This window comes from Ranitomeya variabilis, chromosome 2 (assembly GCF_051348905.1).
Source record: "Ranitomeya variabilis isolate aRanVar5 chromosome 2, aRanVar5.hap1, whole genome shotgun sequence".
Taxonomy (NCBI): domain Eukaryota; kingdom Metazoa; phylum Chordata; class Amphibia; order Anura; family Dendrobatidae; genus Ranitomeya; species Ranitomeya variabilis.
The window spans coordinates 284,569,867-284,582,657 of NC_135233.1; the positions used below are offsets into that span (position 1 = coordinate 284,569,867).

At 43.6% G+C, this 12,791-nt stretch overlaps 1 protein-coding gene across 2 annotated transcripts in view; it reads right to left on the reverse strand.

Annotated features, from left to right (window-relative positions):
* Positions 1-12,791, reverse strand: part of ARHGEF9 (Cdc42 guanine nucleotide exchange factor 9) — a 423,137-nt gene that overhangs the window by 120,038 nt on the left and 290,308 nt on the right. The gene's annotated exons all lie outside the window — the stretch shown is intronic.

Sequence of the window (12,791 nt, forward strand, 5' to 3'; positions counted from 1 at the left end):
GATGGTAAACCAACAGATGTAATTTACTCTACATCCAATGTTTTCCTGTCCACGGCCAGCATTGGAATCAGTTTTGACATTTTTTTTAACTGTTTTTAGTAGTAAAAAAAAATACAGATACTGATTAGTGATGAGCGAATATACTTGTTACTCGAGATTTCTCGAGCACGCTCGGGGGTCCTCCGAGTATTTTTTAGTGCTCGGAGATTTAGTTTTTCTTGCCGCAGCTGAAGGATTTACATCTGTTAGCCAGCATAAGTACATGTGGGGGTTGCCTGGTTGCTAGGGAATCCCCGCATGTACTTATGCTGGCTAATAGCTGTAAATCATTCAGCTGCGGCAAGAAAAACTAAATCTCCGAGCACTAAAAAATACTTGGAGGACCCCCGAGCATGCTCAAGAAATCTCGAGTAACGAGTATATTCACTCATCACTATTACTGATACAAACAGCAGATAGGTAGAGGTTAATGGGGAATTATGGGCACAAGTTTAGCACAAAGAACAACTTGCTTTCACACTTACAAGAACTGACAAGATATAAAAACGTAGCACCCGTAATGGTGTCAGTTTGTATGTTGTTACTAGCACGGTATACAAAGAGCATTACTCTTCTTCAAGTCTCTTTAAAAGTTACTAAATTCACAACTTAAGTCATTCAATGAACCATATTCTTCCCGTAACATAATGAACTGTTTCTTCCATTCTTCCCTGCTAAGGAAGCTCTGCTGCATCTTCTACCATTAATTCAACACTGGTTGGCCAGAACACACTTAATGGGGAGTATTGAATATTCAGTAGCCGTAGTTCAAGGAGGGAACAATTGATCCTTTTCTTTCCAGACAAGAGCAGACCAATCGTAAATGCACATTCCTGCCAAACCCACTCATAATATACAATAGCACACCAGTGCAATGCCAAACCACAGGACTAGAGGTCAAGCAACGTCAAGTTGAGTGCTAGAGATTTATCCTATAAGACAGCAAAGTACTTTCTTGGGGCGAATTTTGGGGTGACAGATTCCCTGTAAGGGGCTTGGAGGAACTACATACATATGACATTTTGCACATTTTGAAGGACTGCAAGATGACAAAAAAAAGAATTATTGCACTATTTTAGAATACATTTTTTATATGATATTGATATTTTACATAGCCCTATGTAATTGGGGATTGTCTGAGGATAGAAAAAAAAGCTGTTTTTTTTTTTTTTTTCAGAAACAGGGCCACTTTTCTCCAAGGGTCATGCCTGGTATTGCAGGCCAGACCAATTCAAGTGAAAGCAGCAAGCTGCTATACTAGATATGATGTGCTGTTTCTAAAAAATAACAGCAAAGCTTTTATCTAATTTCCGACAACCTCTTTAAGACATTCATTGTTCAAAGTAACTGATTTTCAGAAAGAAAGGAATATCACATAGTTGTTCCCGCACAGTAACCCTCCCTATTGGCTGTTCTGGCATCTCTTCATAAATAATGAGCTTTTTTTCCTATATGCTTATTACAATGTCATTATAACAGGCGAGAGCCAGCTGTCCTTTCCCGGTGAGTGCTACATTTCACAAGACTGAGATCTCACTGCAGGGGAATTGAACTAGAGTTTGGGAAGAAAGGAAACACGGCTTATTTTTAGAACATAATAAATCAAGATATGAGACGTGGGCGTAACATTAAGAAAAGGACATGTAGTGCTCCATTTATGAGGGTATTTTTACTCCCAACTTTAACCATTAATGTAGCCATGAAGTACGGCTCACCTGCTAGACATTTATCAGTAAAGGTAATATGATTGGATGAGAATCTCAGAATTCCAAATAATCTTAGAACTCCGAGAAACAAATTGGATTAGAAGGAAATCATCATCAAATTATTTTTGTCTGGTCTGACATTCAAAGGCGGAGATGTTTTCCGTGTCTAGTATTTAGGTCTGTGTCCAGACAATACAAAAGTAGATTCTATAAATTAGATGCTAATAAAATAAACTAAGGTTTATTGGGTTCATCTGGACACATGCTAGACGACTCAGGCTACAAACCCTCCAGAATTCTATGGTAAAACACCTTAAACTTTTGTACAACTCCAAGCGGGCAGAGCTGGGGTGGTACAGGGTGTGGCAAAGCTCGGCCGGCAAGTTCATGAAAATTGACACCACTTTAAGGCTACGTTCACACGTTCAGTACTTGGTCCGTATTTCACATCAGTAATTGTAAACCAAAACCAGGAGTGGAACAATCAGAGGAAAAGTATAATAGAAACATATGCACCACTTCTGTATTTATAACCCACAGCTGAATCAGGCTTATAAATACTGACCAAATACTGAACTTGTGAACATGGCCTAATGGTGTACATTAGACTAGAAATGTACTTCCAGCCTTAACTCTTAATGAATTAGGCCCATCTTATGCCAGCCATCCCTTTATGCACAAAGCAAGTCTTAATGAGTCCGACCCTAGGACTTTGGTTAGTATTCAGGTCCGTGTAGACGACTGTATTTACGGTTCGAGTGTGACCCAACAAAACATCGGATCACACTCGATCCAATGTTATTTTATGGGGCTGTGCACATGTTCAATTTTTTTCCTCAGACCAAGTTTGTCCATGGAAAAAAATCGCATGATTTGTATTTGTAAATCGGAGCATAATCGGCAATGCAAGTCTGTGAGTCTGTGGAAAACATCAGACCTCTGAGTGTGGTCCAATTTTTATGGACTGACAGAATGGAGAAGATATACACTTTTTTTTCTATCTTTTCTACATCCGAGAAAATTGAATTACACTGTGATCAAACTCTGATCAGAGTTTGAAAGTGTGTGATTAGCAGAATTGGCCAGATTTTCTTGGATGAAAATAAGGTCATGTGACCCAAGCCGTATAGTTGGATGTTAATTAGTGTTGAGCATTCTGATACTGCAAATATCGGGTATCAGCCGATATTCGCTGTATCGGAATTCCGATACCGAGTTCCGATATTTTTGTGATATCGGAAATCGGAATCGGAAGTTCCAAGTGTGTGGTTCCCAGGGTCTGGAGGAGAGGAGCTTGTGATTGGTCGCATGAGCGGTCACATGAGCGGTCACGCGACCAATCACAAGCCGCGACGTCATCGAAGGTCCTTCACTCTGCATTCTTAGGAACGGAGGCAGACGCTTGCAGCGGTGACAGCCAGGGGCCGTCCGAGGGTGAGTATATCCATATTTTTTATTTTTATTCTTTATTTTTTACATGAATATGGATCCCAGGGCCTGAAGGAGGGTTTCCTCTCCTTCAGGCCCTGGGAACCATCCAGGATACCTTCCGATATTTGTGTCCCATTGACTTGTATTGGTATCGGGTATCAGTATAAGCGATATCCGATATTTTTGGGATATCGGCCGATCCAATCCGATACCGATACTTTTGAATATCGGAAGGTATCGCTCAACACTAATGTTAATATATTCAAACCATGTGACAGATTTATTTTTTTTTTAAACCCAGAGAAGCGAACAAAGAAGAAAAACTAAATTTCCGAGCACTAAAAAATACTCGGAGGACACCCGAGCATGCTTGGGAAATCTCGAGTAATGAGTATATTCGCTCATCACTAAAAAACATACTTTAAAAGCTCCTGGGGACCAAGCTGTGCTGGAGACTAGTCGGACAGTCAGGCACCTGGCAGCTTATCCCCACCCACTTTCCTGGACTGACATGTCTCTCCCTATATGCACATATAGGGCAGCACTATTTAGAGTCTGGCTGTGCAATTGCATCAGTTTACATGTCATTATTAGTGTTGAGCATTCCGATACCGCAAGTATCGGGTATCGGCCGATACTTGCGGTATCGGAATTCCGATACCGAGATCCGATACTTTTGTGGTATCGGGAATCGGAATCGGAAGTTTCCAGTGTATGGTTCCCAGGGTCTGAAGGAGAGGAAACTCTCCTTCAGGCCCTGGGATCCATATGAATGTGTAAAATAAAGAATTAAAATAAAAAATATTGATATACTCACCTGTCCGGAGGCCCCTGGACATCACCGCTGGTAACCGACAGCCTTCTTTGTTTAAAATGAGCGCGTTCAGCACCTTCCATGACGTCACGGCTTCTGATTGGTCGCGTGCCGCTCATGTGACCGCCACGCGACCAATCACAAGCCGCAACGTCATCCCTCAGGTCCTAAATTCCCTTCTAGGAATTTAGGACCTGAGGGATGACGTCACGGCTTGTGATTGGTCACGTGAGCGGTCACATGGGCGGTTGCGACCAATCACAAGCCGTGACGTCATCTAAGGCCCTGAAGGCGCTCATTCTTAAGAAGGAAGGCTGCCGGAAAGAAGCAGGGCGCGTCCGAGGGTGAGTATATACCTAATAGGAATATACTCACCCTCGGCTTCTTTCCGGCAGCCTTCCTTCCTAAGAATGAGCGCGTTCAGGGCCTTAGATGACGTCACGGCTTGTGATTGGTCGCGGCTGCCCATGTGACCGCCACGCGACCAATCACAAGCCGAGACGTAATTCTCAGGTCCTAAATTCCTAGAATTAGGAATTTAGGACCTGAGAATTACGTCACGGCTTGTGATTGGTCGCGTGGCGGTCACATGGGCGGCCGCGACCAATCAGAAGCCGTGACGTCATGGAAGGTACTGAACGCGCTCATTTTAAGCAAAGAAGGCTGCCGGTTACCAGCGGTGATGTCCAGGGGCCTCCGGACGGGTGAGTATATCAATATTTTTTATTTTAATTCTTTATTTTACACATTAATATGGATCCCAGGGCCTGAAGGAGAGTTTCCTCTCCTTCAGACCCTGGGAACCATCAGGATACCTTCCGATACTTGAGTCCCATTGACTTGTATTGGTATCGGGTATCGGTATCGGCGATATCCGATACTTTTCGGGTATCGGCCGATACTTTCCGATACCGATACTTTCAAGTATCGGACGGTATCGCTCAACACTAGTCATTATAAATTGCTGTAGAGTTTTAGAGTAAACATAGTTTGAAATGTAGGCCGAGTCTCTGACAGCTTTTCCCTGTGTGTGCATAGGGAGCATAGGGAGAGACCTGTTAATCAACGGGATCGGCCAGAACTGCTCAGTTTTGGAGCTGCACAGCTCCGTTGATGGCATAGAAGCTGCAGGCGGGTACTGCACATTCGCTCCCTATTGCTTTGCACAGGAGGCAGATATGCAATATCCAGCCGCAGCCACCAGACATGGACTGGCCCACAGGAGAACAGGAGAATCCTCCAGTGGGCCCCAGTGGAAGAGTGGGCCACCATCCTCTTATAAGAGCAGTACTTGGCACAATATATTTGAATCACTGTGTACAGACAAAGGCAGCATCTTATTAACTTATCAATCTTTCTAGTCTATTGTTATATAAATGTGTGATTGAGGATTTTCAGAGAATCAATTTTCCTGCATGTCACAAGTGCTGAAAAGCCTTTAATTGCCCAGAAAAGTTGTGTAACAGTCTGATGTCTCCTAGGATTATATTGACAACCTTTTGTGCTCTTTAAAGGGAACCTGTCTGCTTCCACAACCGTGTCATTGACTGGCTAGTCCCTGCCTATATGCGCTCACAGGCAGAGACTTGCCAGTCACAGTCAGCAGGCGGGGAGAAGCCACCAGGGCCCTGCCTGTATGACTAGTCAGTAGCGCAGTTCGGTCCTCGGCCGCAGCATTTCAGGGGTAAAACATACATGGCTGTGATCGCGCAGCCAGGAGCTTATGCACATTGTCCACGGTCTGGGCGGCATGTATTAGCTGACAGGTTCCTTTTAATGCAAACACAGTCTTTAAAAAGGCCAAAGTGACCTCAGCATATCTGACTATAGATAAATGGATGGTATCTGGTGATACCTAACAGTGAAGTAAAGAGGTAATAATAGCTTTTTAAAAAGCCATGCAAAAAAAATAGCTAACTTTGGAAAGCAATGGGGAGATTGGATCAGATACCCAGCGGTATGTGCTGGCAAATGATGTGATTTTCAATTTACTAGTACTTTGAAATATCTGAAATACTAATTGCCCGAGGTAAGAGATGTATAACATTGGTTTTTATTGTACCAGCTCTTATTTAATTAGTGTTGAGTTGTGCTGTGTGCACCAAAAATGAAGAAGGCGGTGTTCAGTGGAGATGGGGTATAGGTTGGGGGGACGGCGAGTTAAAGTTGTTTTTGGTCAGTGGATTTTTTTTTATGTGCAATTAATTAGTATGTACTGCATAAGAACCTGTTACTATCAACTGTACTGCTGGTAATTTTTGATAATTGCTTCAATAAAAGCTGCTTAATTGCAAAAAAAATTGTGTAAGCAGTTTCAGATATATTCACCCTCAACAAGTCAAAGTTCCCAGCAGAAAATATAGTGTAGCTATAGAACACAAGGGACAAGTAGGAGGTCTATCTGCAGCAGCAATCAATGTGGCAGCAGCAGTAACCGTGTAGACTATGACGGGGCTAGGAGATGTCTGGCAGTGTAGGGTCAGCAATGGACAAGTATGGCTGTCTATCAGCAATGGCAATGGCAGAAGAAACATAAAGTAGAATATAATGGAACAGGCAAGGAGATGTCTGGCTGTGTGTGGTCAGCACTGGCAGCCTTGGCAGCAGCACGGTATAGATATAATGTGATGGATAGGCAAAAGATGCCTGGCTGGTGGTGTGGCTTTTGCACTGACTACGGCAGTACTGTGTAGAACACAGTGAACAGTTAGCCAAGATGCTACATCGATCTAATCAATGGCATCAGCTGTACATGAATCAAAATTGGCACTGATCCATTCTTGATTCATTTTGACATAAGTAAGGTTTTCTAAGCTGGCGGAGGACAATTCGGTCTGCTTTTATTGTGAAAAAGTCACTCGCAGTGCTGAACATCCTCTCGGAGAGTACACCAGAGGGTAAACATGATGGTACTTCCAAGGCAAAAACGGAGTAAAACCTAATACCTGCGTTTTTGCAGCATTTTTTCACTACCCATTGCTGTCAATGGGCGAAAAACACTGCTGAAATGGTAAAAACTCTTCAAAACAGAAGTAATTTTGACCAGGGGTGCCCAAACATTTACATGCCACTGTAGAGATGAGCGAACCTGAACTTAAAGTTCAGTGCTCATACTGGACAGTCAGTGACCGGTGCTAAACACGGGCTTTTCCCGGAAGTCCATTGCAATGCTCGGAGTTCTGGGGAAGTGAAAGACAGAGAGAGAAAGATTTTTTTTTTTACCCAGAGCCAAAATTCGGGTCTCCATTGTTTTCAATGGGGGTTTGGGTTCTGGGTCACATTCAGGTACAGTTCTGGTAACCAAACTGAACTTTGGAATAAAGTTCAGCTCAGGTACCAGAATCTGAACTTCCATGGGTCTGCTCATTCCTAGTCTCAAACTCAATACTTACAGTTGTGCAATAACAGATCTGCACAATGAAATTAGTAGATTTTTGTTCACTATTATTTGTATTTTGTTAAAAATCTTCCTTCCTAAAATGGACATAAAAATGATTTGCAACAGTATTGTTTTCATGTGTATGGTGTGAGATTGGACTAGTAAAACAGGTATGCATAAAGTTAGACATCTATAGTTTTAAATGTTTTATCTATTTTTAAAACACTGGACCACCATCCCCTTCGAAAAAAGGCCAGGTCCCATCATTGACTTCTCCTGCCAGAGACTCATCTACTAATCAACAGAGCAGCAGTTTGTCTTCCTGTTGACAATGCGTGACTACTGGTGTCATGCTGATTGACATCCGGCTTTCGCCAATTAGGCATCGGGAGTCGGCTGTCAATCAGCATGACACCAGTAGTTCCGCCCTGTCAACAGAAAGACAAACTGCTGCTCTGTTGACAGGGAGTAGCTGAATCTCTGGCTTGAGTGGTCAATGACCATCTCTGGGTAGAACAGACAGGTAGTTGCCTCTGTTCGCAACTACATACCTTTTATCTAAAGTCCTAGATACCCTTTTTAAGTATATCACTGACGAATTACACTGAGACTGCTGCTGTTTCCTATCTCGCTCCTCTTGTCAATGGAATCTACGTATTATTCACGGATTACTACTCCCATGTTCTATCAGTTGTACACCACACTTTCAGAAGTAGTTGGCCAATGTTTTAGCCCTTTCTCTCCCTATGTTTAATGCTGATCTGTGTGCTCTGAGGTCCTCACTATAGCCTATAAAACACTAAAATGGTTGCTGCATTCCCTGCCTCAGCTTTTATAGTGGGTCTTCTAATTGGTGACATTATGCTATGTGATGTTATAGCTATAAGGCATGTGTGGGGAACCCCATGCAGCTCTTGAGGTCATATGAGACCTCTCTGGCTGATGCAATCTTCAGCAATGTGTTAAATGGAGACAGGCATTTGTTTTGGTAACTCAAATCACAAATTGTTTGGATTCACAAGGACCTGTGAATTTTATGTAATGATACGCAAAGTGGATTTGGATTGAATGGATTTGTTCATCTCAATTGCTGATATGATATTTTGACAGGGAAACAAAAATAAATATGAAAATCCTTGGTTAAATCCCTAGAAAAATTCCCAAAATAGAAAACTATTCTTTGCGGATTTGGCAAAACAGAATCTTAACCAGGTCACGGCTGCCAGGGAAAGTGGAGACACGGAGATGTGAGCACAGAGAGTTTCCGTGACTTCTGCAGAACTTCCACACTGCCATCTGTAGTGTTGTGTTTCTTCATAGAGAAGAAATCCCTGAGCTCAGCTTCACTGTTTATCACTCATGTATTTTAGAGACAGCAGTGCAATAAATCATCACAGGTAGAAAGATGTATATGTTGGTAAGAATATTAATCACTGTCAATGTGGGTTTGACAGGTATATTATTAGCACATCTTACAGTCACACTTGATATATGTAAATATATTATATGCGCTTGCCGATGAGCCATAACATTAAAATCAATGGCAGATAATGCAAATACAACTGATTATCTTATTAAAGTAGCTTAAGAATCTCATAGACTTTACTTAGAGCCACATTGTGTTGGCTAGATGAATGGGTCAAAGCATTTCCAAAATGGCAGGTCTTGAGGAGTTTTGATGGCATGCAATGGTTAGAAGTTTATAAAAAATGGTCTAAAGAAAGACATCATGGGTTGGCAACAGGGGGAACAAAAACTAGCCCATAGTGATTTGCTGCAGCTGACAGTTCATAGTACTATTAACCCATGTCCATTAATTAAAACATCTTCAATAAAAATGAACATCAGAACTGGGTCATGGAACAATGGAAGAAGGTGGCCTAATCTGAATAACCTGTTGTGTTGCTTATCTCAAGAAAAGATGCTCCAGGATGTGAAGACAGCAAGCAGTTCTAGTCATTCTCAATTTTCAAGGCCATATTTGCTACTAGGTACTGGAGCTGCAGTATGGCGAAAGGTTGCGGCACAGGCTGTACAGAAGATTTTTTTTTTAAAGATGCGAATAAACATGAAACTAGTGAATTGGGACTTCCAGGGTCAGAGCAACACTGATCTGCTCTCTGACCCAACATGCAGGAGTGTGCTCACAGTGCTAATGTCGCTGCAGTGTAATGAGATCACCTCATCACTCTGCTAACAACGTTTTAGGGCTCTGCAGAGGAGAAGGAGCCAGAGTTGGGAGCATGTGATTGCTTATGGAGCCAAAGATATTGGCTTCTTATAATATAGACTACTGGTTATGGAGGTAAAGCGTGAGGAACAGTATGGTGTTGGATAGTGTGAAGAGGTGGCATCATAGGCGGATAGTATTGTGCATGGGCATCATGGAGGGCTCAGTATGGAGAGGGGGCAGCATAAGAACCTGGCTTAGTATGGAAAAGGGATAGTATGGAAAGCTCAATATGAAGAAGGTGCATCTTGGGGCTCATTATGGAGAAGAGGCAACATGTGGGGCTTAATATAGAGAAAAAGCTATTGGGGTGCTCAATATGGAGTTGAGGCAGCATGGCAGGATCAGTATAGTGAAGTGGAAGTATGGGGGGGCACTCAGTATGGACCCCAGTATGGGGAAGGGGCAGCATGGGGGGCTCCAATATAGAAATGTGGCAGCATCTAGGGCTCAGTCTGGAGAGTGGGAAAGCTTGAATGCTCAGCATGGAGAGGAGATACAATGGGGGCTCAGGATCAAGAGTGGAAAAGCATGGGAGGCTTATTATGGAGAAAAAAAGTATGGTGGGGTTCAGTTTATAGAGGGGGTAGTATGGGGGCTCAGAATGGTGAGTATAGAAACGTGAGAGGTTTAGTATAAAGAAGGGGCAGCATGAGGGGTACAATATGAAGAGGGGTCAGTATAGAGAGAAGGCAATCTGAAGGTAACAGCATGAAGAGGAGGTGCAGTATGGAGAAGGTGCAGCATGGGGGACAGTAAAGTAGTGGCAAAATGGGGGCACAGTGTGGAGATCATAGTTCAGAAGGAAGGTGTGGTGGAAGGTAAGTCAGACAGTTGTAGTTTAAAAGTAGGCAGTGTGGCAGTCATAGTATATTAGGTGGGAAAGTGTGGTGGGAGTATTTTATAAGAGTGTGGCGGCCATGTATCATAAGAGGGACAATCTGGGCTAATTTTTTTGTGTAGGGAACACATTGAGAGGCAATTATTTAGAATATGTAGGAACAGCATATGACTTATTTAGGGCACAGCATGGGTGGTTATCTTTATTCAGTGTTAATATGACAGTGTTATTCTTAGTGGCACTCTGTCGAAATGTGCTGCAAAAGGCCAGAGAAGAAGGAAGTCTGTAGAGATGAGCTGTGGATATGAAAAGTCATCAGTAGGGGTGAGCGACTTTTATTTTTTTGGGGTCGAGTCGGGTTTTGCGAAACCCGACTATCTCAAAAGTCGAGTCGAGTGCAATCGGCCGATTATCGCGAAAAGTCGGGGATCGACTGAAACACGAAACCCAATGCAAGTCAATGGGGAAGTATAGTCGGCAGTGAGTGGGGGCCAGGAAAACACCTACAGTGCCCATTTTAATGGCAAAAACATCCATTCTTGTTTCTGAAGCTTGTCAATCTTAATTAACTTTATAATAATAGTTGGGCATTGGAAAGTGGGGGTCATTTGGCTAAAGTTGTGGGGGGTAGGGCTGGTTCAAGTTTTTAGTGGGCCCAGGAAACGTGGACTACGTCACGGCGGTGGAGCAGTAAGAGGTAAGTATTTCCACTTTGCAAGTGCTGTGATCCTGAGCAAGCAGGGGGGGCCCACTCGTTCGCATTGGCACTGGCACAGGGCCCCTCAAAGTACGGCGGTGTTTGCACGGCGGGGGCGCCTCCCACCGGCAGCGACACTTCTGCGTACTCTGAGGGGCCCTGTGCCTGTGACGTCGCCAACGAGTATGCCCCCCCACCTGATGAAGGAACCTGCACTTTCATCTGCACCTTCCTCTATGTCCCTGTGTAAGGTGGTATAGTATGCAGAAAGGGGAACCTGACTTTCAGCAGGGTCAGATTGTGGCTGTGTAGCGTGCAAGGGGAATGTAGTGGTCTGGGTCAATGTACCACAAGACTCATCTAGCACTGGCTGGGCAATGGGCAGGATGAGGAGGAAACACAGATATAGGCCCAAATAATAAAGTGGGCTAAATGCAGTTCAAAATTGGTAACAGGACTAACCAGGCGGCATTGGTTTGTTCAGGGGAGTAGAAAACCCAGGAGCGGCAGACACCGTTTTAAGGGCCCAACCACAGTAGTAGGCCCAATGCAGTTTAATATTACAAATAAAGGCCGAAAGCCTGAAGATTGAAGCTCGGGAAAACAAAACAGGAGAAAACCCAGGAGCGGCAGACACCGTTTTAAGGGCCCAACCACAGTAGTAGGCCCAATGCAGTTTAATATTACAAATAAAGGCCAAAAGCCTGAAGATTGAAGCTCGGGAAAACAAAACAGGAGAAAAACCAGGAGCGGCAGACACCGTTTTAAGGGCCCAACCACAGTAGTAGGCCCAATGCAGTTTAATATTACAAATATAGCCCGAAAGCCTGAAGATTGAAGCTCTGGAAAATAACACAGGACAACACCAAGGTGTGGCAGACACCGTTACTAGGCCCAACCAAAATAGTAGGCCAACTGCAGTGTTATATAAACAACAACTTAATGAGAGCCTGAAGATTGAAGCTCAGCTTTGTTCAGTGGAGAACAGAAAGCAGCGGCAGACACCGTTAGCAGGCCCCAACCACACTAGTAGGCCAACTGCAGTGTTTTATTAACAACAACTACTTAATGAGAGCCTGAAGATTGAAGCTCAGGCAAGTAAACCTGGAGAACACCTTGGAGCGGCAGACACCGTTAGTAGGCCCCAACCACACATATTAACAACAAATACTTAATGAGAGCCTGAAGATTGAATCTCAGGCAAGTAAACCTGGAGAACACCTTGGAGCGGCAGACACTGTTAGTAGGCCCCAACCACACATATTAACAACAACTACTTAATGAGAGCCTGAAGATTGAAGCTCAGGCAAGTAAACCTGGAGAACACCTTGGAGCGGCAGACACCGTTAGTAGGCCCCAACCACACATATTAACAACAACTACTTAATGAGAGCCTGAAGATTGAAGCTCAGCTTTGTACAGTGGAGAACAACACCAGGGAGCGGCAGACACCGTTAGTAGGCTCCAACCACACATATTAACAACAACTACTTAATGAGAGCCTGAAGATTGAAGCTCAGCTTTGTACAGTGAAGGACAACACAAGGGAGCGGCAGACACCGTTAGTAGGCCCCAACCACACATATTAACAACAACTACTTAATGAAAGCCTGAAGATTGAAGCTCAGCTTTGTACAGTGGAGAACAACACCAG